The sequence below is a fragment of the Cyprinus carpio genome, chromosome A23 (assembly GCF_018340385.1).
Source record: "Cyprinus carpio isolate SPL01 chromosome A23, ASM1834038v1, whole genome shotgun sequence".
NCBI lineage: Eukaryota > Metazoa > Chordata > Actinopteri > Cypriniformes > Cyprinidae > Cyprinus > Cyprinus carpio.
Genome location: NC_056594.1, coordinates 18,710,462 through 18,736,957, shown reverse-complemented (window position 1 = coordinate 18,736,957; position 26,496 = coordinate 18,710,462). Strand labels below are relative to the sequence as shown.

Sequence of the window (26,496 nt, the reverse complement as noted above, 5' to 3'; positions counted from 1 at the left end):
GGAATGCTTCATTTCTGTGTGTGTGTGTGTGTATATATATATATATATATATATATATATATATATGGGATGAATAAACATTTTACCATAAAAATAATCTTGCTGTTCCATGTTAAATCATGTATCTAATCATGAGGAATTTGAATCATAATTTGAAATGTTAATCGGACAGAAAATCTAAATGTTTATCTTTGTATTATCAGTGTCCATAAAAAGTTGAGCTACATTAGAGTTTCAGGTTAAATCCATGTTGCTGTCATCTTGGGAAATGCATAAAACCGATTTGTTCAGGACGCCACACTGAGCCAAGGTCATTGTAAGGTTTGTAAAAGTCCTGCGTGGCACATCCATAGTCTCAATCATACACTTGTCAAAGCTCTCCCCGAATTCAGCCTCTGCGGCGGCCAGTAAGCACTGCCTGGAGCTGTCAGTTTGGCCTGAAATGGCACTTGAACCTCTGACCGCATGGCGTTCTGATAGCCAGCAGCAGGCCTGATTCCTCTGGAGGAGTTCGACCCGTCTCACTTCCTGACGTCACGTCTGGACAGGCCTTTGTGTGCACATGTGAAGTGTTTTGACATATCCCACGGCTGCTGTCACCTTGACCGAAACGTCCGGTCCATACCTGTTTTTTTCTCTATGGAAGGGGGAGAACCCTGTATTTGTTGAGTGAGACGGGCTCATCGGGGGGTCTGTCAAAGATTTCAGTCAGTATATCTGTTCTAGGTCTCAGAATGGCTCGGGATCGAAGGCTTTGGTATTGTTTAAACCTGTCGTTTGCCTTGGGGGCTGGAGGTTGGGGTGAAAGAGACGAGGACTGGGAAGGTGAATCCACACTCAAAGTGGGAGACATCATGGGTCTGCTGCGTCCCTTAGACGACTTGGGCCTGGTCACGTGCATCCTTCCTCCAGCAGACATTGAATTCTGATCAGATAGATAGATAGATGATCGATAGATAGATAGATGATAGATAGATAGATAGATAGATAGATAGATAGATTGATTGATGATCACTTGATAGATAGATAGATAGATAGATAGATAGATAGATAGATAGATAGATAGATAGATAGCTCGATAGATAGATAGATAGATAGATAGATAGATAGATAGATAGATAGATAGATAGATAAACAAAGCGATAGATAGATAGATAGATAGATAGATAGATAGATAGATAGATAGATAGATAGATAGCCTTTCAGTATAACGTTAGTTACATTAGACTTGCATGCATCCGTCTTTAATTTACCAAATAAATAAGCTTATACGTTACAAAACTTCAAATTTACGGTTCTATTTATAAGTTAAAGTTGAAAAAATATTCAATAAGTAATCGTAATACGGTAAAAGTGTCGTACCTTTTAGCCTGTTTTTGCTTCTTTCAGTCGTTTTACAAGAGACAAAGTAAGCAGACATTTTTCACTCGAGAGTTTTGCCGACGCGCTGGCGTCTCCTTAGCAACGCTTCAGAAGCGGAAGTGCTATAATGAGCGTCATAAACGCGACAACGTCCGGTATCAGTGATGCCGAATTATATTCACACATTATTATGAAATGTAAAAAAAAAATAAAAAAAATACGTAGATGAATATAAAATGTGGGTCAAATTACTAAATAGTGCTCACAAAAATACACAATTTCTTGGGTTATTTTTCTTATTTGTGGTAAAATATAATGATATAATTTATAACGGTCAGAATTAATGTTAATTTATATCATCACTCATGCATCATGTGAGACATTTACTATTATGATATATTTACATTTCCTAAACACCTTAAAGAAATTTAAGGCTCAGAAAAGTCACTTTGGATGAAGTCATCGAGAATAAATAACTAACAATATACACTGAATATAACTAATTACTGTTATATTGCTTTCTAAGAAGTGTGCTGTTTGTCAAACTGTAAATGAAATTGATAAATATTGAAAGAAGTAAATGTCATCATCCTAAGACAAAGCTTGAAAATCAATGTGCAGTATTCTTTTAATTTTAGATATAATATGAGAATAACCATGCACGAACATAGAATTCTCAACATTATTTTTAATTATTGCATTACATATTCTTCATTTATACATTTACGACTAAATTTCCCCCCTTTGTAGTTTCAGCAAAGCTGCAGATGTGTGACACACATCCGACAGGTATTCAAGTAAAAAGGATTTCCAATAAAATAATTAACACTCAAGGACAAAAAGACCTATATATTCAAACACACAATATATATTTCATGCTCATCCTGTGCTTTTACATGGCTTTATATTGTTTCCCTAAGCTTAAATATATTAAAATACATCCAGCATTTAATGCCCACTTGTAGTTGATAGCTTAAATGAGCAGAACCATGCATTAAAATGTGCATTAAATCTGCATATTGCATGTCCCTTTGGTTTTTAAACAGGCAGACATTCAAACAAGTCGATGTTTGTAGTAAATAAGTGAGTATGTGCCACAAGGACTATGTATTAATTAGTGTAGAGTGAAATACATATCAGTCCTCCCCTCTAAGGTAACTCCAGGAGGGTTGTTCTTCGCATACAAGTCTTCTGTGATCTGGTACACTTCAGCGATGAGAGGCAGAGACTCTCCCCAACAGAGCAACCACCTGCGCGATGTGCACCACGCAGATGCATCACGTATCGTGTCACAAAGAACGTGTCACGCCCCCGGAAGGGCACAGAACGCCACGCCGACGGCTTTCCGGATGAGCCGGGGTGGTGCTGAGCCAGAGACACTCATTATAGGCGTCAGAACACATGACGGAGGTCTTGCTGTCCTCGGTGCTGGTTCTCAGTCTCTCCAGGAACAGCTCCAGCCAGCGCAGAGCCCGATGGAGCCTGAGAAGAGTGCGGCAGCCGGATTCCGGGTGGCTGCCTCTTTTGGTGAGGTCCACCAGCTCATTCTCCGCTCATACTTCACCATGGACTGGATGGTGACATAATGAGATCCGTTTTTCCCTCCTGAAACAAAGTTCTCTAGGATCTGGATTTTATTTAGTGACCACGTCCTTGGAGATGAAGGAAAACACGTTCCCCCAAACTGTTCATGAAGCTGATAGTAAAAAAGAAGGATTTTTAATTATTACATTTAATTTAAATTGCTTGTTGTCTTTATATTTAAACGGTATTTCCTATATATTTTATTTTTTTTGTCCAGTGAGGGGTTTTTCTTTCATTTAATTTTACAGATATTTTGTAATTTACAAGATGCAGATACTTTTTACAGCTGAGTATTAGAGAAACTTTTAAATGAACTAATATAAATTTCCATTAATTGTCCAGTACTGTAATTATTATAAAATTAAATATAAAATAAAAAACTTAATATTTCACGAGTTGTGGCAACACTTTTAAAAATATCCCCAGATCTTAATGTGAAACTGTAATAAAACGTACTCACGCGACCAGCTCTTGCCATCCTGCTATATAGTATTTAATGTAAACCTCCTTTTTCTCACTCAGACTTGATCTGAATGTTTCCAAAACCCTTTGAAGACTGAATGTATCTGCCATGTCTGTTCTCTCTCTAATTTAACTAACACGAAATTGAATTTGTTGAGGAATTCTTACAAACCAACACTGTAAATGCTTTCCTTTTCTGTTGATTCTCTCTTCCAGGATTTTCCTGTTCCTCAAGTAACGTAAGCAACATTAGACCAATCAATTCCTGTTCCTAAAGTAACGTAAGCAACATTAGACCAATCAAATCCTGTTCCTCAAGTAACGTAAGCAACATTAGACCAATCAATCCTGTTCCTCAAGTAACGTAAGCAACATTAGACCAATTAAATCATGTTGTTCATGTCACATGACACACAAAATGCGTCATTACAAATGCGTCATTACAAAGTACTCTTCCAGGCGGGGGCGCTCGAGGGCTCAGAATACAAAGTACTCTATTGAGCCACATTCAAATATCTGGAATCTGTTTGCTTTTTTTAGACATTTATAAACTGACAAGAACATAATCTTTTTAATACATTAACTCCACACATTTGTACCTGACAAGGGAATCTAAACAATTTGAGTTAAAACGATTTTTAAAAATTATTGTCCAGAAATCTACAAACGAGTATGATTGGTCCACATTAACAGCGATGTGAAAAGTACAGAGACCACGTGACATGATTTATTAGTCCTGCTTCAGTAGCGGGACTTGATTGTAATTTACTACTGCCCTTTAGAAAAAGTAATAAATGGCTTTAATATCCATAAAATTAAAACGCACAGTAACGATTTTAAATAAGAAAATTATAATTTAGAAAACGATAGACAACGTATCGGCCACTAAGCCACGCCCCACATCGATTTGCTACTCTCTTCCTTCTGTACGTTGTTTTAGCTCACGTGCTAACCTGTTTCTGAATGATCTCTATTATTTAATCACGTTTTACATTCTTTACAGTTGGTCTACATCCCTGGCTAGTGCGCAAGCTGACCGACATGCACTCATCAAGTGTTTTCATATCCCGCTATCTATAGTTAGAGTTTGGCCGCCAGCCTCCTGTAAACATAAAACGTTCATTTCTGAGTTTTTCAAAGCTGTCAAGATGCCTGATATCAAAGTTAACGCCTTTATTTAGGTAAGAGGTTTTGCCTAATTTTATAGATAACACGTATTTAAAAAGTTTACAAATGAGCCATTAGCAAATATATGATGCATAACAAATCCGACAGTATTGTGAAAGAACCACGATATTAGCAGATGAGTTCATTTTTTAATTTAAAAATGTAAACAAACAATAAAAAATGAAAAGTTTAATTTTAATTTGTGTATGCCTATATGTCTCCTAAAGTCTGTAATAATTAGTTATAATATTATTTGACATATAATAAATTAATGTAATTTCTATATATATGTCTCTATATATATATAATTATATATCTATATATATATTATATATATATATATATATATATATGTTTATGATATCATAAAGGTTAATGTTTCTTCTAAATGTGTGAATCTGTTGTTTTTGCAGGGGCTGGGCAGGATGTTGGCCGCAGCTGTATTTTGGGTCTCCATCGGAGGCAAAAACATTATGCTTGACTGCGGGATGCATATGGGCTACAACGATTGATGTTGGGTTACACAGTTCATGCTGTGTCCACTTGTGTGTGTTTTGGAGTATTATTCGGTAATCTACAATTTCACTTGTGTGCTTAACTGTCTGCTTGATTTCAGAGAACGTTTTCCGATTTTTAGTTACGTTACACAAAACGGTCCCCGCCTCACTGAGTTTCCTGGACTGTGTCATTATAAGGTTAGTTTATGTTTTGATGTGTGCTTTCATGTGACGTTTTTTCCGTTCTCCATTATGAGGTTTCCCCTCTTTCTGTTCCTCTCAGTCATTTCCAATCTGATTCACTGCGGTGCTCTTCCCTACATGAGCGAATGGTGGGTTACGACGGGCCCATCTAACATGGACCCTACACCCACCAAAGCCAGATGCCCCCATCCTGCCGGAGGACTTCAGAAAAGATCAACAGTAAGACAAAAGGGGGAGACCAACTCTTCACTTCACAGATGATCAAAGACTGCATGAAGACAGTCTTGTCCACTCACCCTCCACCAAACAGTTCCAAGTCAAAGTGCATTTTGAAAATCAAATTTCATGTTAGTTATTGTTAAACTCAAATAAAAAATATAAATTCAATTCATTTAATTATTTTCGTACCAGTAAGTTTTTAATGATTTTTAAGAATTTTGTTTTGTACATTTCTTTTGAAAAGGTTTTTAAACAATTTAAACATCAATAATGTTTTTTTGCGCACTGTTTTTTTTTTTTTTTGCATTGCTCTATTTTTAGTTTTTTTTTAACACCTATGTCTTATCATTTATTCAAAAAATTTTTTGTTAAATTTTTATTATCTTTGTTATTTTTTTTAAATTTTCCACAGTAAACCTTTGAAATTTTAAATTATATTCAAAATAAATTTTACAAAATCTTTTTTCTTAAACGGATATTGAAATATATTAAAGATTTTGTATTGTTTTATTTTTATTATTTTTAAAATTACTCATGTGAACCTTTTGCATTAAAACAAATTTTTGAAATCTTTTTTTTCTTTAAACCCCTTTTTTTCTTTATTGTGAAAAATAATTCTTTTAAAATGAAATTTTTTTTGTTTAAAAGTAAATTTTAAATATTTTAATTTTTTTTTTATGTTGAAAATTTTTCCCTTTTCACTTTAACTAAAAAAATTTCAAAACCCAAAAAATGAATGTTTTTTGAAATGTTTTTTTTTTTTTTTTTTTTTTTACTTTTTTTATCTGACTTGTTTTTTTTATTTTTTTTTTAATTAGTGACGAAGAGCGGGAGACAAAGCTTTCATGCAGGCTGGGGGGAGCCCCTTTTTTAAATCAAATCGGCTCGGTTGTCGTCATACAGTGAGTGTCAGGCCGACATACTCCGTTTTATTGTTCCGTTGTTGAAAATTTACATCTAAATCTTTTGTTGGGTGTTCAACGACCCCGCGACTTTTGGGGGGGATTAATCCCCCGTTTTGGTCACACTTTTTTGCTAGTTTTTATATTTAGGTTAAATTGAGTCGGGTTTTAATTTCTTTTACTTTATTTCCAGAGCTGCTTGGATTGATAAATCCGCCAATTTCTGATATCAGAGTCCCACGCCACCACGATCAGAGATCCAAACGCTGCGGGAAAAAGGGTTTTTTAAGAAGGTTTTGAAACATAGAAAGAGGAGGGGAAAGGGAATTAAAGGACATTAATATACAGCTCATCCACAATTTTAAAGCCCAAATTCTTTTTTAAATGTCTCAGTGTTGCTCTCAATGTATTTCGCTCACTTGGTGTCTCTGTCGGGTCTTTATTTCCCCTTTCCAAGAGCAAGAGCTCGTATTCGTTGGAAAATTGGGGCTTGTACATTTCACGGGCCCGGTTGAGCGCTCACCTTTCCCTTTTTCCTTCGGAATATGTTTAAATTCAATTTGTTACAAAACTCCCCCAAAATCTATATTGGCACGAATGGGTAATTGGGCCCCTTTTTTTTAAAGGGGGAAAAATGAATCGAAAACCCCCCTTTACCTCCCCGGTTACGGAGAAAGCCAAACACCTACGCTTTCACACCCGACCAACAGAAATCCGAAGCCTTTGTTTAAAAAAAACATGTTTAGTTCAAGCCATCAAAGCCCTTTTCGCTCATACTGATAAACCCCGGGCCCAAAGGTAAAACCTATGAAAAAATGGATAATTTTTAAAAGATATACTCTGTTAGTCCACAGATATTTTAGTATTTTTTATATTTTTTATTTTTAAAAAATAGTAAAAATTTTTGGGAAAATTTTGTATTCAAAAATTATATTAAAGAAAATGTAAATCTTATTTCTGATTTAAACGGGGGATTATTTAGGATTTTTTTGTTAAATTTTTTAAAATTATTATGCAAATATTTAAAATTATGTTTTTTCATTATTTTATATACTTGTAAAAAAAAAGATTTTAATTATGTTTTAAAAAAATTTTTGAAAAATGTTAAAAATGATAAAAGATGTCACAGGGTTTTTTGATTGTAAAATGATCATTTTTTTGTAAATTTTATTATTTATGCACAAATGATTACGTGTGGACTATTTTAAACAATTGAAACCTTTAAATAAAAAACTGGCATTTTTGAACTGTTTTTTAAATCCTTTTTTTTTTCATTTTAAAAACAAATTTTTTAATTTAATAATTTATGTTAGTTTTTAAATTTGTATTTTTTTAAAGATCCTCCACTAAAAGGATTACTTTTACCAGAATAAAATAACTTTTTTGGGGTCAGAATCAAAAGGTTTACAGTGTGGGTTTTTACTCTTATTTTCAAGAAAAAAGATTCTTTTTGGAAAACTCGATTCCCATTAGACTAACTGAAGTTTGGGGCCACTGCGTTAGGCATCAACAAGAATTGATGGATGTTGAGAAGTGAAACAAAAAGTGCATGATATTATTTTAAAAAAGAGGGTTTGCCATCTGTTCCATAGGGGTTTGCCACCCCTGGGAAATTTCACCTGGCCAGTCTTTTTCAGATTTCGAAAAAAGGGGCCGGGGAATGAAAAGAACATGGTAAGACTCTTTATAAGGGGGATTTTAACCCTTCAACTCACAAACCAACTGACTCATAATTTGAAAATCAAATAGAACAATTTATTTGAGTTTATATTTTATTTTTTAGTTGATCATGCCTTGGTACTGTGTGCAAAGGATGTGGGACCAAGCTGAAGACGAAAAAAATGAGATGGAGGGAAGAGCAAAGGTAAATTCGGGACTGCAAAACGGTTTTAAATTGCTTCACTAGAGGGCATCATTAGAGAACCTTCTTTACCCCCCCCCTGGAAAATTTATTCTTATGTCAAACCTCTAGAATTTATGTCTGAATTTTTATATCAATAAAATAAAAAAATTAAAATTCACTTTTTAAATTAAATTTAAATTTAAAAGGAATATATATATATATATTATTTAAAAAAAAATTTAAAAAAGTTTTTAATTTTTAAATTTTTTAAAAACCCCAAAAATTAAAAATTTTTTTACAAAAATAAAAAGGGGAAGAAATATTTTAAATTAAAAGAATGTTTTTATTTAATATTTTTTAATAATAATTTAAAATAATATCGATTATTAGAATCCATTTTTAAAAATATTCGAAACAAGGTTTTTTAAATTGAAAATTTTAATGTAATTCCACATTTCCACACACTTTATTGGGGTGTGGGTTGTGTGGTGTGTGTTTTAGTTTTGAAGCCAGGGGGGTAATGTCCTCAGGGCCCCGCTGACGCCAAGGGCACATGCATTGATCCCATGGCAAAACCCCGAACACTGCGGTGCACGGGGAAAGGGCCCAAAAATGAGTTCCCAAAAAACAAGACGAAAGAGTTTAGTAATCTACAACTCTCAAAAAACAATAAAACTTTAGGGGAAAGGCAGCCAAAATTTTTAATTTACCTGGGGAATTTTTTGAGGCAAAAAGGATACTTAATATGTACTTCAAGTGTTTGTTTGATGCCCCTTCTGTCTGATGTTTCACCTCACGGGATCAGCTCTATTGCCGGCCAAACAAAACGCCCGTGAGAACCCCAGCGCCCCCGTGGAAAATCCCAACCTGCTGAAGAGAGAGATGGCTCTCGGAGGTTTTTATTGACACATACCCACTGCTGCTTTATTTGACCCCTTCAGAAAAGACATCTGAATTTTTTTTCACTGGGTTATATTTCTTTTCAACTTTGCTTTTTTTTTTTGTAGACGAGTTTATTTTTTTCTAAACCCCAAACCCTATAACTGAATAAGTATAACAAGTGTTAACTGAAGCATTAAAGTAAGCGCTTTTATTAAATTAGAAGGTCCATTACTACTCTACATTATAAGCCATTTTTTTTATTTTTAAAGAAAAAAAGGCAAAAAATTTTTTTTTTTTTAATTTATTGTTTTCTCAGTTTTGCCCTTTTGAATAAATAACAGGATTTTTCTGAAAATTTCCGCAGGTCCCCTTGCCCCGTGCTAAAACCCCACCATCATGGGGGTTTAAAAGAAGGGCAATGTAAATCTATGGCTCTTTTTGGGGCGATTTCATCATCTGTTTGACTAATATAGGGTTTCAAACGTTGTTTTCTAAAATGTGTGTTGTGTTTAAATCCCCGCGCTGGTTTTTCAGAAAAGGGCCCCAAAAAAGTGGGGCCTCAGTGAAAACCACGCGCTTCCCCGCCGTGTGGAGCCCACGACCCCCCCCCCCCCACCGACACACTCGGCCCATTCACACCTCAAAGGTCACCAGCTATACCCCCACACACACACACAACCCGGGGCATTACTGAATTAACACGTTATCTTCCCCCCCACCCCCCAGTAACAGGTTTAAATAAACTACAAAAACCTTTTTGTTTTTTTTGAAAAAAAGAAAATTTAAATATTTGGTTAGGTATGAAATATTAGAAAAAAAAAATTAACCTTTTAAGGCTGAAACACCAAACAGGATATTAATAAATAATTTTAAAAAAAATGGAATGACCTACGAACCTAAGAGAAATTTTTCAAACCTTCAGGAAAATTAAGTTTTAAGGTCATGTTTTTCCAAGTCCACAGCGCATGTGGGATGTGTTACTCTCTGATTTAACACTTAACAGTTAGGTGAGATATCTTAAGCAGTTTTTACTTCGAGGGTATCACTGATCAGTCATTTGTGAGTGACGTGAAAATGAAAGAGCAAAGATTAAGGAGCGGGGCTCTCAAAACACCACAGCAAGCATGATAGCTTTAAGGAACAGTCATGGTAAACTTAAAAAACTAATATTAGAACGAAGAACTTTGGTGCATGCCCGCCATCATATTTTTAGTTGAACAGATTGAAGTGGAACTCATGAACATGTCTGATTTGATGAACAAATGAACTCGTATGAACCAAGTTTTTTTAAATAGTTGAAAAGATGACAAAACAGCTCAGACGTAGTTTGCATGCAAATCACTTAGTCAGTGATTTCGTTTTCACAAATCTGGCTTCATGAGTCGACTGTTTTCCCTCTCGTTTTCATTACTGGCTTATGAGTCATTTTATCAGGAAAATCAGATGCAAATCAAACTGGGAATTATTTTAGGTTTTTGGAGACTTTTTTCATTATGACAATCTTTAATTCAATACTCTTCGATCTAAAATTTTGCCGTACTAAATTTAAATGAATTAAGCGTAAATACATTTTTTTTTTTTTTTTTTCAAGCGAAAGAATCCATCAAAATGTTTCTGGACATTTGCGCAGCTTGTCAGCCTTTGGCTTCTAAATGTTTAAGGATAATGGTTCTTAGTCTCAATGGATGGTACATTGCATGCAGCTCTAGTCATTTCACTTCCACGTTCGCCCCTCGGTAACCATTCTACCTCTCAAGGCACAGTGTAAGGCAGTCCTTATGGGCAAACTATGAGGTCTGTATGTGGTTCGTCGCATGTCATAAAGGTCTCATGAGAGATCAAGGTCTGTTTTTCGTTCTCTGCTTACAGTTGTGTTGAAAAGTTACAGCATCCAGAAACGTCCCAGAACGCACGTCAATCCGTGTGGAATCCATCGTTATGAAAAGGGACGTCCTCAGCCGAGGAGCCCAACCTCCAAAAGTCATTCTGCTCTCATGGAGCTATCAGGTGAAACAAACATGTGATGAACTAATTTCTTCATCAATTTAATGTGGATTATATTGTGTTCACTCTTTTAGTTTCTTTTTTGGGTTTGTGTAAGTGGAAACGTTCACTTGTTTTTTTTTTGCTCGTCGTGTTTTGGTCTAGTGGAAATTCACAGTATATCACAGCCCACAAGGGAAACTTTTTGCACTTATTGTTTCCAAACAAACTGGTATCAACAACTGACAAAAATAGACATTACCATTAAATCACATTCTTCAAGTATTTTGTGCCCTGCGACCACAAAAAACCAGTCACTTAAGTCATCTGGGATAGAATTTGTAGCAATAGCCAAAAATAACATTGTTGTTTATTAAATAAATGCAACCTTGGTGATTAGGTAAAAAACAACTTTTATGTATATATATAATATAGATATATTCAGATTTTACATTTTAGGTTTTTGAAATTGTACTAGTTTTAGATCTGATTCTCATTGTGTTTAAAATGATTTCTGTCCTGCTACCAGGATTGAAGAATTGAGGCAGTTTCTTGTCTACGCGTCTACTGAAGAAAGGTCTGTCCTTTCGTGACTGTGGGTGACATGATTGTTTGATCTTTTGGTTTAAAAAAAATAAAGATTGATTTTTTTTTTTAGTAAAATTGATCGCGAAGTGCTGTCATTTGTGAAAATATATTTATTGCTTGGCTTTAGATAAAAATTCAACATAAGTGGTCAGTGTTCCAGAATTTGAAAACAAAATGCAGGGATGATACTGACATCGGTATATGCAATAATCATTGATAGGAGAAATGAGAAACAAAATTAAAACAAAAAAAAATTACATGAACATTCATAACCAAAGATCATTACAAAAAGCCAATACTGGCCAAGTTTATCAGTCTATGAATAGGTTTGCTCTTATGTAATAAATAATTACAGTCATTCTCATTTGATTTTGCACTAGTAGTACAGTCATATGAGGAAAAAAACCTAACTCATCAAGCCACACTGGAGTCCATTTTTCTGTATTGCAGGTTTTTTTTTGGCATTAAAGATGAATTTTATGTGCCCGTTTTGCCTTTCTTTTACACCTTTTAACTAAAATCTTCAGCTGAAACAAAAGTCATCAAAAGCCATTGGAAATGGAAAATAGAAACACCCTTTTGTGCTTCTTCAGCCTCAGTCTTTTGAGTTCTCCAGTTGTAGTGACCCGTGCAAAGTAGTCACAAAAGCGGGTCCAGGAGGCTGTTTAGACTGACCAGAGCCATGGTACCCTACGGGGAAGTAAATCCCGTCATCCTCTTTGAATGGTCTCTCAAGCGAGACAAGAGGTAGGCTAGATGCACGAATGATAAGGGAGAAAACACAGAATGTGATGACCAGGATGGCGTAGATGAGGCGCCGTGCCCCGCGGGCGGTGGAGTTGTTGATCGGGCGATGCGACGGGCCACTCATGGGGTAGCACACCAGGATGACCAACAGAGGGCACAAGGGATCCAAAAATGAGGACTGCCTATGCTTGTACGGGGCCAAGCGCTCCACTCCTCTTTAGTGAAGCCCTCAAAGGCAACACTGTTCCCTTTGCTTGATTAGTGGGCCTGTTAGCATGAAGGCCAACATCGGAACGACCCAGGAGACCAGCCACACGGCGGTGCTCACCAGAGCTCGTGAGATGGTGTGTTGCCGAAGTCTGAAGGAGGTTGATGAGGGTGGAGGGTGGCGATTGTTAAGCGGTCCACGCAGATGCAGGTCATGAAGCTGATGCTGATGTAGATGTTGGCGAAGAAGATAAGTGCCGGTGATGCGACACATGGCATCGCCGAATATCCCATATGCTGTCCATTGAGGTGGTAGTGGATAGACGAAATGCAAGGAGAACAAGAAAAGCTGTGTCGGCCACGCTAGGTTGATGATGTATGTTTGAAGGACGGAACTTCTGTTTGTATTTTAAAGAATGAAAGTAATCCAAAGCGGATCGAGATTTCCAATCAATCCAAAAAAACAGGACCAGGACTGTAGATGGGGTGTGAAGAGATAACGCTGGAAATCTGTGTGCGAATTAGGGTTGTGTTCTCCACATGATGTTTGTTATGGTAACTATGCTCTTAAAGATTTTCAGAGATTTGCTCACATCAGCTCCAGAGATGTTATGCTAGAATTGTAATAAATGCATTGTTCATTATTTTTGGTTATTTACTGTGCTTTTCGGTTCCCCATCAGGGTAGAGGGGTGAAGTCAGTGAGTTTCCATCCACTGTAAAAGAACATATTAGAGACAGTTATCTTTTTAAATCATGTCAACAAGTGAACTGAAGAAGTTCATTATAGACAGGTTTAGTCTATCGACGTGTTCCAGTGCTGCCAGTTTCTATACAAGTTCAGCTGACCAGCATGTTGCTCTTAAAATAAATCAATTAAAATAAAATATCGAAGCAATGTTTTGGAAAAGGGGTAAAGTAAAAAATTCGCGTTAAGGGGCCAGTTGCATAAACACAGCCCACTATGTTAACCAGGTTTTACCAACTAGTAGTAAACCAAGAGGTCGCTAACCAGTCTGTCTTACTTTTCTATTCAAATTATACCAGTATACCATTCTGTAACTTATTGAAAAAACGTTAAAAATAAAAAAAGGTACATTAAGCAGTTTATGCAACCGGAATATCGTGAATCGCGGTCGTATTTTTTTTAATAATACAAAAAAAAAAATGTGAAGCGTATAATACAAAAGCACTTACATTATTTTCCTTTTTAAAACGTATGTATTTTTTACTCGGCGTTATGCTCTACCCTAGTTTTTGACGTTGCGTTGTCGTGGCACCAAAGTCGTAAAGTTAGCTCGTAACTTTTACAGGTAACAGGTATCCGAAGGTGGGTTTGTGTAAAACCATGCTAACCCGCATATCGTTTACCTTTTGTGGATTACTAACACACAGTGAGTATTTAATCGTTTATGGGTTTATCAATTCATTGTAAGTGATTGCATCAGCACGTTTTTAAAAAAAAGAAATTAAGCATTTTGAGGTAACGTTTAATCAGCTGAGTGCTGTCCATTGAGTTTAACTTGTAGCCTACTAGACGCGAAATATTTCATTTAAACCAAAAAAATGAGGAAAAATACGTTCTTAAAATGCATGTTTATCTCTCAATTTAACGTTGTTATGAGCGATTTTTAATTTAAGGAAAAGTCATTAAATTAGAAAAAAAATGCAGAAATAGAAGAATTCCTTCCACACACACACGTAATTATTTACTATAACTTGAGATGTAAACGTTACTTACAGTATTGGAAGCAGAAGTTGAATTAATGTAATGTTTCATAAGCAAGTCTTGTGAAATACTAGATGTTGCTACTTCAGTGGTGGGAAACTGGATTCTGAGAAATGTTGGTTTTAACGCAGAGTTATGAAGAGCAGAACAGGAAATCCAGAAGTGCAGCCTCCCCCGTGTTTTTTGAGGGGGATGCAGACGTGTTAGCAGTGGAAAACGAGGCATTACATGTTCCACTGGTGTACTGTAGTGGTCTAGGTTTTAGGGGGGAGGGCTGTGTGAAAATGAGTCACACCTGGAACTGACAGGGGGTCGTACAGTGCACGAATTTGGGAGTAAAAGTGCACTGTATGAAAGGAGTACAGTAGTCGTTACTCATTTTAAAACTGCCGCGTTGCTTCGGGCTTTGTTTGTTCCTCATGTGTTAGAATCAGATTTGCCTGATCTTAAGCTGTGGTCTAAAACGCTCGAAAAGGTTTCGGTGTACTACTTGTACATGGTCAGCATCTCACATCCATTTTTACACTGATGGAGTTGGCATTTGGACCACTAGGTGGGCGCACAGCGGGTTATAACTATTTTTATACAGTCTATGGTTATAACCACTGATCTATGCTTTTACACACAAGTTGTATTGCAGTTCATGTACACGATCTTCTATATAAGCCTTTATATAGAATACATTATAAAAGTATTTAATGCATTAATTATACCTTATAATGCGCCTCATAATGCACTGGTGTATAAAATATAATTGTGTTTTTTGTATAATAATTGTAACACAGTTACAGTATAATACATTACAATACTATTTATTTAAATATTTAGATTTAAAGACACGTTACAAGGAATCTGAATCTATCATTATAATGCATTTATAATTGATTACAATTACTTATGAAAAGATAAATACAACACTTACTTGCCAATAAAAATATATACTTAGATCTTAAACCAAGCATACTTTTCTTGAGATTTGTAAGGTCTTGATCGACGTTGTTTAGGGAAAAACAGCTTTACAAAGTCATGCTACAAGCACAGAATGTTTAGACAGGATGTTTGCACTGAACTACACGACATCAAGTAACAGCTGATGATCCCCCTTTGATACATTCATCCTGTAATTGTCCTGTACGGAGAATCTAGTGATTGACCTTGCTCCCCTTGTCCTCTGGGCAAATCCACTGGCCTTTTTCAGCAACTGACAACATTTTAAGGCACACATAACATGTGTGGAGGATGGTAAAACTGTTGAATCACAGGAAAATTCCAATTGAAACTGAAAGTGATCAGTCACCTTCCAGAACATCTGCCCTACATGTGATCTCTCCATCTAACTGCTCAGAGTGAATGAGAGTAAGTATGTTGAAGGAGAGTTGATGAATCTAAGGTTGTAAATCTGACCTATAAATAGGAGCAGCTGGTGTTTCCCCCGCCTTCACCAACTGCTCAAGAGGAAGCGTAGGAAGTTTCTGGGAAACCATGTAGATCAGATGCTGTTTGGTTGGCATGTAGAGAGTCAACATGCTTGTAAGATTCCCATTCAAACACTAAAGCTATAAACAAAAATTGCTTGTCGTATATATTGAGTTTACAGAAAATACGTGAACGCGACTGCTGTGACTGTTGACGGTACACACAATGCTGACATGTTCTCTGGTGCGCCCAAATAACAAAGATAACACGTCAACAGCGTTCGTACGTCAGCGGGCGTCACTGCACGTGTTGTGAACGCGCTCACAACAGACCCGGGAAGAGAAGAAAAATGATGAAATAAAGTCGTAATTTTTTTTTGTTGGTTTTTTTGGTTGCAAAATGTACTTTTCGATGCTTCAATAAATTCATAACGGACCTTCTGATGTCACATGGACTACTTTGATGATGTGGTTTTATCTTACCTTTCTTGGACATGGGGACAGTATTACCGGACATACATTCTCAAATGGAGAGGGACAGAAAGCTCTCTTTACTAATCTAAAATTATCTTAAACTGTGTTCCGAGAGATGAACGGAGGTCTTCCGGGGTTTGGAACGACATGAGGGTGAGTCATTAATGACATAATTTTCATTTTGGCTGAACTAACACCTTTAAAGGCCTAGTCTCTCTATTTAATCTGGGAAAAAAATACTGCATTAATTTTTGAAAAATAATTTTAAATATTTATTGCTGCAGGTTGGAGTAATGAACATGCCTAAAGGTTTCTCATTGGGTTAAAGCAGTTTCTTCCTGGCAAACTGTTGTTGCCAACCAGCTGGAAACATACATTTACGTAATTTCCTTTAGACGAGAGAAGATGGTGGCGACAATACCTCATTCATGGGTCTACGACAGGGTTGGTCAAACTCAATTCCTGGAGGCCGGGGCCTGCAGAAGTTTTGTTCCAACCCTGCTTCAACACACATACCATGTAGTTTCTGATAATAAGCTGAAGGATTTGATTAGTTGCATCAGTGTGTTAAATTAACATTGGATCTAAACTCTGCAGGGCTTTGACCCTCCAGAAATTAGGAGTTTTGATTTGATTTGATTGAGTCATAAAAGCCCCACACACATATCTATCATATATACATAGTGTCTCATGTTTTATTCAAATTGTAACATGTTTCTCATTGCTACTTCAATTTTCAGACCCATTTAAATGTTTCAAATTGCTACCAATGGTCTAAAAACCAGCATTTATGGGTTTCATTGTAGAATTTAGTAGCCTGTGTTGCAAGACTGAGTTTATTTCCCAGTAAATCAGTTTTGAATGCTTGTCTCACTGTAGCCGTTGATTCACTGAGATGATGAATTGTTTGCAGTTTGTGTTTCTGGTGGGAAGAATTTGAATCTCACGGAACAGAAAACTAGAATCAGACTGCAGAGACTTAAAACACTTCCACCAGCAAGAAAAGGCCAGAGTAGTTGTACTGAAAAAATGCAAACACACTGAGGATGAATAATGGATCAGAAGACAGACAGAGTTACGAGAGGAAGAGCATGCATTAATATACTTTTGGCTGGAAAGTGTGGCTGAATCACTCGCAGTGGCTCTCGGTTGTAGCACCTGCAGTCAGAATGATACGGTTACACACAGTGTGCATGTGTTCAATGGAGGGTTTGCTTCTTCCATCTGGAGAGAAAAGAGAGAGCATTGGGAAGTGCTGGGATCAGAAGTAGGTCCAACCTCCCCAAAACTTCACTTCTCCCTATCTATCTATCATGCCCAGGGTGTAAGACATGAGCAATTATGATAATTTCCTTTATTCTGAATGATATTGCAGCTGATCAAGTTCCATTAAACGAGATTTTAAGATCTGGTTCTTAATAGAATTCTTTATGGAATGCCTCTGCAAAAATAATGGAACAACTTCAAATTGAAAAGATGGAATTCTTCCTGTAAATCTCCATCATCTCTTTTTTTCTCTGCCTGCTTCATTTCTAATTTAGATTGCTGACTCAACAGCCACCCAACGAAAAGAAAAAAAATCCAGCTTTGATCTGTGAAAGTCGGAGAGGAAAGCTCTTGGGGGAAGAGAGACAGGAGAAGAATGGGAAGGTCTCCGCTGGATTTGAAAAACGCTCTAATTTTAACCACCGTAACAGAACAGAGGAGGTTTTGCATGCGAGACACAGCTGGAGGCTGAGAGCAGATACAGACACCTGTGCTTGGTGTCATCCACCAATCTCAAAGCCGCTGATTTCCAATCAAAAATGCTGGTGTCCTGAGGAACGAAATCAGTGTTGCAATCAGTGCTGAAACTGGAGAAACTATGTGCGTTTAGCTGACAGGAAGGTTTTGATTGAAGCCGGCCTGAGTTCACTCAAATGATAACCCCGTGTTGGAGCTGCAGCGTTTCGGCAGGTCTCAGCTTGAGGTGGCTCCTTCTCTCCTTTACTGACGGTTTCTCATATCTTCTAAAACTCTATCTCAACAAAATAAAGGGAGAAAGGGTCCAAAATTGTAGTAAAAAAGTGCACAACCACAATGGGCTCACTGCAATTTATGTCAGCTTTAAGAATGAGACATGCTTTGTGAGAATAGTAGCACTATACATTTTAATCAGACTTAGTGAATGATCTAATATTCTTTATTGTTGCATTGGCTGAAATCTCTGGATAAGTGCTCTTGGCTTGGGCTATGCAATCAAATTTACCCTTTAAAAGATTATTTATGTATAAGTGCATTTCCTTAAAAAATCTGTTAGGATTTATGCGTAAATTCAAGAAAACACTTAATTCTGGTACTTTTGCAGTGTTTGATTTTGAAAGTAAAATTGATTTGATTTTAAGCGATCTTTAGATAAATGAGCCGCGACCTTTATACATTTTAAGTTTGCCACAAAAATGAAATGAAATACAATTAGTGAAATCATTATATATCTATTTATACGATATATATAGATATATGATATATATATATATATATAATAATTAGACTATATATAATATATATATTATATTGTTTAAATAAAAGTGACACTAAATCAGCCTGAAAAAATTAATCAGTTTTGTACTCTGTTATCATAATCTGTTTTGTAATAAAAACCTAGATCTGTACTTGTTTTACATTATAAGCAAAATGCACTATAAAAAAAGTTGTAATCTACAACCGTTGTAACGAGTACTGAGTTTTTTACAAGAATTTGTTTGGTCTTAAAAAAATGTGGTACTTTATGTTTTTTAATTATTTGTGAAAGTTTACAAGTAAGTAATTCTAGGTAAAACTGGTTTTAAAGCCCATTTTTCAGTTGGGTGTTTTGTGCCAACACTCAGTGGAATGTTAGCATATTGCTGTGCAGTTGCTAGCATGTTCCTTGGTCATTGCTAGGGGCATTTTAGGTGGTTTCTAACCTGCTTATGTCTGTTCCCTCCGTTCAGTGTAAGTCTGTCCAAATTTTTTACATCCAATGAACACAAAAACACGATGTCCAAGCACGAAGGAAAAGTACAAAGTAAACAAGTACACTCTTTTCAACCATACAGTTACGGCATCTTTGAAGTGCAGGTTTCTGCACAAAAGTTCAGTGATGAATTATGCTCTGATTGATTAAGACTTTGAGATAGGCATTGTTCGCTAACTCTCACTCTGAGCAATTACATGTGACTTAACTCCTTAACCCCCCCCAATCAAACTGGTCATAGGACAATACAAGGGCTATTCTGACATCTCAAGTGCAGAAAAGAAAAAAGGGAATGACTCATTGTTTTCCACTTGATGGGCATGGCTTTCCCTCGAATGGGACCCGAAGGAACAATAGCATTCTATCAAGGACTGGAGATAAAATCCGCGGCCTGATCCACTCCCCCAGGCTGCCCCCATTCCTGTGAATTAATAAATGCCCTCTTTGTTGGCTTTCCCCCAAAAAGAAATGCGGGATGTTTGAAATGTTCTAAATTAGGTTTCTTGTCATAAAAATGCAGTAGGACAAATTGGCATGGTTAATTTATCTAAATGCTGGCCATCTTCGCGTGAACGACCTTGTGGATTTCCAAAGAACAATAGAGATGATTATAAAGAAACCATGCCCAAATGTGCAATTTTAAAATATGAAGAAGCTGAAAGCGTTTTCTTCACCTACTAAAATACATTTACATTCTCTGTAGGTTTAAAAAAAGGTTTTGTCCTAAGCTTCCCAGGATGTTCCTTATTTGGTTTTCATAATAATAAACTAAATGAGAACGCCCAGGGAAAACATTATGTGAATGGCCAGACGAAAGAACCAAGAGAAACCGAAATAGAGTATACAAGTTGTAACTGTACCTTAAAATTCCATTAGTGAACAATCAACCTAAGATTTTAAATACATACTGTGCATTAAAGTGTCATGGGGTTCGTAATCCCAGGCATATGCATGAATTGATAAAAAAGGTGTATACCTTGAATGACAATTATGCAATTAGATTTGCCCTGGCAGGAAAGGCATCTGTCAACTGCATCAAAGTAAAATCTGATTTAATATTAATGATGCTGCATCCGGGGTCCTTAAAAATGCTGTGCTTTTTTGACAATTTCCAAACCAAACATAACTGCCTTGCCTTTATTTATACCAGCTTGTCTAGTGATAAAATAGTGGGTTTGTCACTAATGTTTATAGTGCCATTGAGACTAATATATTGGCTCTTGGGAGGACAATATTATTAGGACCTCTAGAAATGTATTTGTGACCTGATTCAGCCAGTTTTTACCCATGAGGAAACAATAGCCAACTCAGGTTTTTGTACATTGAAACCTAAGGTTTTGAGCTAAAGGATTGGCACACAGAGCATGGCAGGTTATCCAAGGTCAGCTGATCAGAAATTCATGTCATCCGTAATGTGTTGCTGGTGGTCGGCCAAGCGCCTAATATTCCCGCTGTTTGTCAGGCATTATTATGTGAATTGGTGCTTGCCTTTCCAGAGCTGGATATGAGCTAAACATTTTAAAACACGACAGTAAAGAGAGAAGCTGTCAGCAAAGGTTAAAAACATATGTTGGAAAAAATGTCTTCCGTGCTGCAGTATTAAGATTTCCTGAAAGAGGAGGAATTCATAATCTAAACATTCTTGTAGGATGAAAAAACATTAAATACTGTATGTGTATAGATACACGTTCAAAAAAGCATAACATGAAACCATTATTCAATGCAGGTTCATTCTACACTTCTGCATCTATGTTCACACCATTACTTTACATTGTCAGACCAGTTTTGCACATGTCACACACTTTCAAATACATTAATAAAATACATCAGTATATTAACATGTAAAATAAAACATGACCTTTTACAAATGACTACCCGTATTCTTTCATGCAAATATAAGATGTGACAAGTGGGTGTGTGTGAATCTGAATTAGATTTAGGGAGCATCTCAACAGATTGATGATTTTCTTTTGTTTGTATATTTGTATATTGTAACATGTATTTTTTTTTTGGTACTTTCATTGATTTCTACTACAGAAACACACCTGCAACATACACAAATCACAGGCGATGTTCAGAATAGCTATACATTTTTTAAATGTATTATTAACCAGAAAGCACAGTAGTTGATCTTTAACCATCTTGACTGAGTTTTCATTTAGACTTTGAGAAGAGTGAAAAGTATTCAGCTGAAACAGAAGTAGGCCTAGATTAAAAAGTTCCAAAATATATGCAATGCAAAATGCAGTTTATAAAAGATTGCCTACGCCAAATTTATTAATAAATGTTGAAATGTTACATTATTTATATGGGATAACTTGATCTAAGAAAACTTTGAACTAAAAAAAAAAAAAAAAATTTATAACCAAACTTTCGTATCAGCCTCCGACGTCAGAGGTTGCATGAAAGTAAACACTGCATGAGGAACACTACAATATGCTGTAGTAGTTTGCGTTTAGTCTGTAAAAGTGCTTATGAGAAAAACTCAACATAGTATTATTATTTATTTTGTATTGCTTTTTTTTCTGTAAGTAGCAAAATTCACCACGCATACACAAAGACAACACCCATGATCTGAAATCTGGACTGTAGCGTTCACGCTTTTTACGCGTTTTAGTCGCTCAGAGTAGAGAAACTGTTGACAGTCCCTTACTGCAGGCATTAGGAGCGCTTCTTTGCGCTACGTGGATTGATTCACTACTCTGCCTGTGGAGGAAGAAAGAGGTCATACTGCGCGGGATCTCCTACACATTACGCTCTTGTTTTACTGCGGCGATGTGAAATTTCAGTTTAATCGTGGGCAAATAATTCGCCAGGAATGACGGTTGGAGTGTGAAGACTGCATCAAAGATGTGCACCCCGCTTTCGGTCAAGCTGAAATAATCTGTTGTTACAGTGAAACGTTTGCGTTGAGAGGTTACATTGAGTTAGCTTGCGTGACATTTAAGCGTTGTGATAATGTCATGTTGAGAATGACATATTACTATAGTTTTCTTATCTTTCCAGTTGCAAAGTCTTTCAGTTATTTGCTATATCGTGTTCACCCTCATTAATTTCGAAATGATTCAGATGACCAGTGAGTAGAGATTAATGCATTATGTGGGCCAGGTCCTAGTGAGCTGAATAAGGTAAGTTTGAATAGAATTTTTCCTTTAATTTATTATTATTGTTACTATTGACCAAGGCATTTTGGAAAACCTGTCGTTTTTTTGTAAGGCTCACTTAGTGCTACATGTAGTGCTTAACAAATCTGGTCTTGAGGAAGTTGAAGGTCGCAGGTTTGAATCTTAGGAGTGATTCTTCATTGTTCACCATTGTGGTCTTAATCAAAAATCATGCCATAATATACTATTCTGTGCTAGAAAAGAGGTATTATGATGTTTTTTTCCTCCTGTTAACACAAAATAAGATAGTGAGCAAGACTGTCTAGAGTGCTCTTTTCCATGCATTGAAAGTGAATGGTGACCGCAGTGTTCAAGCTGCAAAATGGAAAAAGCACCAACAAAAGTGTACACTGTTAAGTATGCTGAAGTGTAAGTGAAATTTAAGTAATTATCACTTGCTTCACTGCTATTGTGCTCAAATCTTGTTTACGTGGTACTTGATCAATGTGAGGGTGAGTAGACTATGACAGATTTTTAATTTTTATAAGTGGGACCTTAAGTAACTTGGGATAAAAACCTGTACTAAATGAGTATTTAGTCTGCAATTTGTTGCTTGGTCATTGATTTACTGTAATTACCTGTGAAAATCAGAGGTTGGTACCCTGGTGGTGCTGAACACTTACTGGCTTAATGACTGTCTTAATGGTCAGGATTTACACTAGACAACACCAAATCTGTTTATCGAAAGACCTTCTATTGATGTGGTGTTGATTGTAGTTTCCACCATGTGTAAGAGGGAAGTTTGGTCAGTGCCCAGCAGTCATTGATTTTCCATGATTCACATTAGCATGGCTCATATGCACTAATGTCCTGGTGTTCTCTCAGAGTATTTTTTTTTTTGGCTGCGATTACATGGGCAACTTAAGGTTGAATCATGCAAAGCATTTCTTCATAGTTGTTTCCTGCGTTTCATTGATTAATGCTCAAAATAATGCCTCTTTGTACTGGCTTTAAAGATGAAGTGAAATTTCTGTGCCATCTTTAGCTCATCAAGGCTGCATTTATTTGATCAAAAGTCCAGTAAAACTAGTAGTATTGTGAAATTATATTGTTTTCTATTTTAAAATATATTTTAAAAACGTAACTTATACTTCCTGTGATCAAAGCTGAATTTCAGCATCATTACTCCACAGTCTTCAGTGGCAAATAGTTTTTTTTTATACATTAATTTATTTTGATTTGTTTTTAATTATTTTTTTTGGGTAGCTGTTTTTTAGTGAGATAGGAAAATTGTATGAAAACCAAAATAAAAAGAACATATATAACTAATAACTAATAAATATAAAAATATTTTTCAAACAGTGCTGATAATGGTAGTTATTTTTAATTATACATTTTCATTGCAGTGTATTTCTCAGATCATGTTATCATTTAAAGCAGAGCAGCTTGGTGAAGTGTAAATGTAAATGGGTGAGTGAGAAAATTCCTTCCCATCCGATGCCTCTCTTGACAATATATTCAGAGAGGAAGGAGGTACGCTGGTCCAGCATTATACTGAAACATGGGATCTAAAAAATTCTGAATGTCCCACGCACTGACTCCAGCTGGTAAGCACCGAGATCCAGAGGTTAGACTAATAAACCAGCATTCCTTTACACCCACTCCCCACGTGAGAGTGTGTTTGAGTAAAAGGCGTCGGAGTGAGAGTGTGTGTTTGAGTGGGCGGCATTATATAATCCCTGCTCCAAATCAACGACTTCCAGACAAGCAGCACCTTAATGGATGCCATCTGGCTGTGTGAGTCAGGTCTCCTCAATCTCTTCAGGGATTTCCAGAAACCTTCGGTTTATGAGAAACTAGATTATTAAATCTTCTCAAGAAGACATGTGTCATTCATGTCTGTAGTACAAAACTATATGTAATACTTTGGGTGAAGGGAATTTCACTGTCCATATATATATATATATTATATATATGATATATACAGTACAGGTCAAAAGTCTGAGAAACATACTATTTTTAATGTTTTTGAAAGAAGTTTCTTCTGCTCATCAAGCCTGCATTTATTTGATCAAAAATACAGAAAAAAAATGTAATATTGTGATATATTATTACAATTTAAAAATAATTGTTTTTAAATTTATTATACTTTAAACTTATCATTTATTTCTGTGATGCAAAGCTGAATTTTTAGGATCATTGTCACATGATCCTTTAGAAATCATTCTAAATATGATGATTCATTATCAAAGTTGGAGGAACAGTTCTGCTGCTTAATATTTTTTCAGTACATGTGATACTTTTTTAGGATACTTTGATGAATAAAAAGTAAAAAGAAAAAAAAAGAAGCTATGTTTTTAAAATATAAATATTTTGTAATAACAATATACACTATATGGGTCAGTAATTTGGGGTCAGTAATTTTTTTTTCTTTTTTTGAATAAAATCAATACTTTTATTCAGCAAGGATGTGTTAAATTGATAAAAAGTGATAGTAAAGAAAATATATTATAGAATAGTATATTATTAGAATTTTTTTATTATTTTGACGAAATGCAGTTCTTTTTAACCTTTTATTCATCAAATATATTAGACAGCAGAACTGTTTCCAACACTCATAATAAATCAGAATATTAGAATGATTTCTAATGATCCATGTGATAGACTGGATGTTACAGTGTGACACTGAAAAGGCTGGAGTAATGATGCTGAAAATTCAGCTTTGCATCACAGGAATAAATTTTTTTTTTTTTTAAAAGTATATTCACATAGAAAACTATTATTTTAGGTTGTAATAATATTTCACAATATTACTGTTTTTTCTGTATTTTTTGATCAAATAAATGCAGGCTTTGATGAGCAGAAGAGACTTCTTTCAAAAACATTTAAAAATAGTAATTGTTTCAAAACTTTTGACCTGTACTGTGTATATATATATATATATATATATATATATATATATCTATATATATATATATAATATATATATATATATATCTATATATATAATATGTATAATGGCAAACAGAAAACACTCTGTTCAAAAGTTTGTGGTTGGTAAGATATTTTTATATTTTTAAATTTCTCTAATGCTCACAAAGACTACATTTATTTGATCAAAAATACAGTAAAAACAGAAATATTGTGAAACATTATTACAGTTTAAAAGAACACTTTTCTATTGTAGTTATACATTTTAAAATGTAATTTATTCATGTGGGCAAAGATGAATTTTCAGCATCAGCCTTCAGCATCACATGATCCTTCAGAAAATTATTTAATATGTGATTTTGCTGCTCAAGAAACATTTATTATTATTAATATTTATTATTATATTATTATTTTAAAGGTTCAAAAGAATATTTATTTTAAATATTTTGTAACACGATAAATGTCCTTAGTGTTGCCTTTGATCAATTTAATGCATCTTTGCTAAATAAATTATTATTTAAAATATTACTAACTAAAAAAAAAAAATCTGGCCCCAAAATTTGAGAGTGGTTTAAGCCTTGATTAGCATCCTGGACACAACCACTGTATTAATGGCCTTTGTATGGAGGTAAAAGCTGTTATGTAAGATCCCAGGATGTTTCTGGGTTTTTTCTCATCTAAACACATTTAATACCATCTATTTCCTTTAGCCTACAGCGCATTACCTCTGCATGGCTAGTTTCACACACTGACCCTTCACATGGATCCACACACCCTTTACAATTATCCATCCCTGTCATCTGGAGTATCTGGCAACCCTCAAAGAGCTTGTGCTTTGGACGCAGAGCCGTCCAGTCACTCTGTGAATGGTAGTTTGAAAGGTCAAGGAACACAAGGAAAAAGCGCCAGTAGGTTTGCATTAAAAAAAAAGTCTAGAATGTGGTATTTTCTTTGTATTCAATCAAAAATGTAGTTCATAATGGAGGTTATCTTGATCATTAATATGAAGTTACACTGCTTATAAATAGGAGCGTTTGAGCAGATTTGTAGCCACCTGACTAAATATTATTTATCATTCCTGACTCAAGTCTGCTGTATCACCTTCCTTTCCAACCCCCGCTGAGAGCGAACCAATGCATTCCAGCGCCTGGACAGAAGTTACTAATTTCATTACATCTCCAGAACTTTCACTTCCAATCTCC

The 26,496-nt window shown here is 35.5% G+C and overlaps 4 pseudogenes; 1 reads left to right on the top strand and 3 right to left on the bottom strand.

Moving 5' to 3' along the window:
* Positions 1-24: 24 nt before the first annotated feature.
* On the bottom strand, positions 25-919 carry LOC122135115 (annotated as a pseudogene).
* Positions 920-2,511: 1,592 nt separating this feature from the next.
* On the bottom strand, positions 2,512-3,667 carry LOC122135116 (annotated as a pseudogene).
* Positions 3,668-4,789: 1,122 nt separating this feature from the next.
* LOC122135224 lies at positions 4,790-5,609 on the top strand (annotated as a pseudogene).
* A 6,626-nt stretch (positions 5,610-12,235) lies between these two features.
* On the bottom strand, positions 12,236-16,286 carry LOC122135223 (annotated as a pseudogene).
* Positions 16,287-26,496: the final 10,210 nt, after the last annotated feature.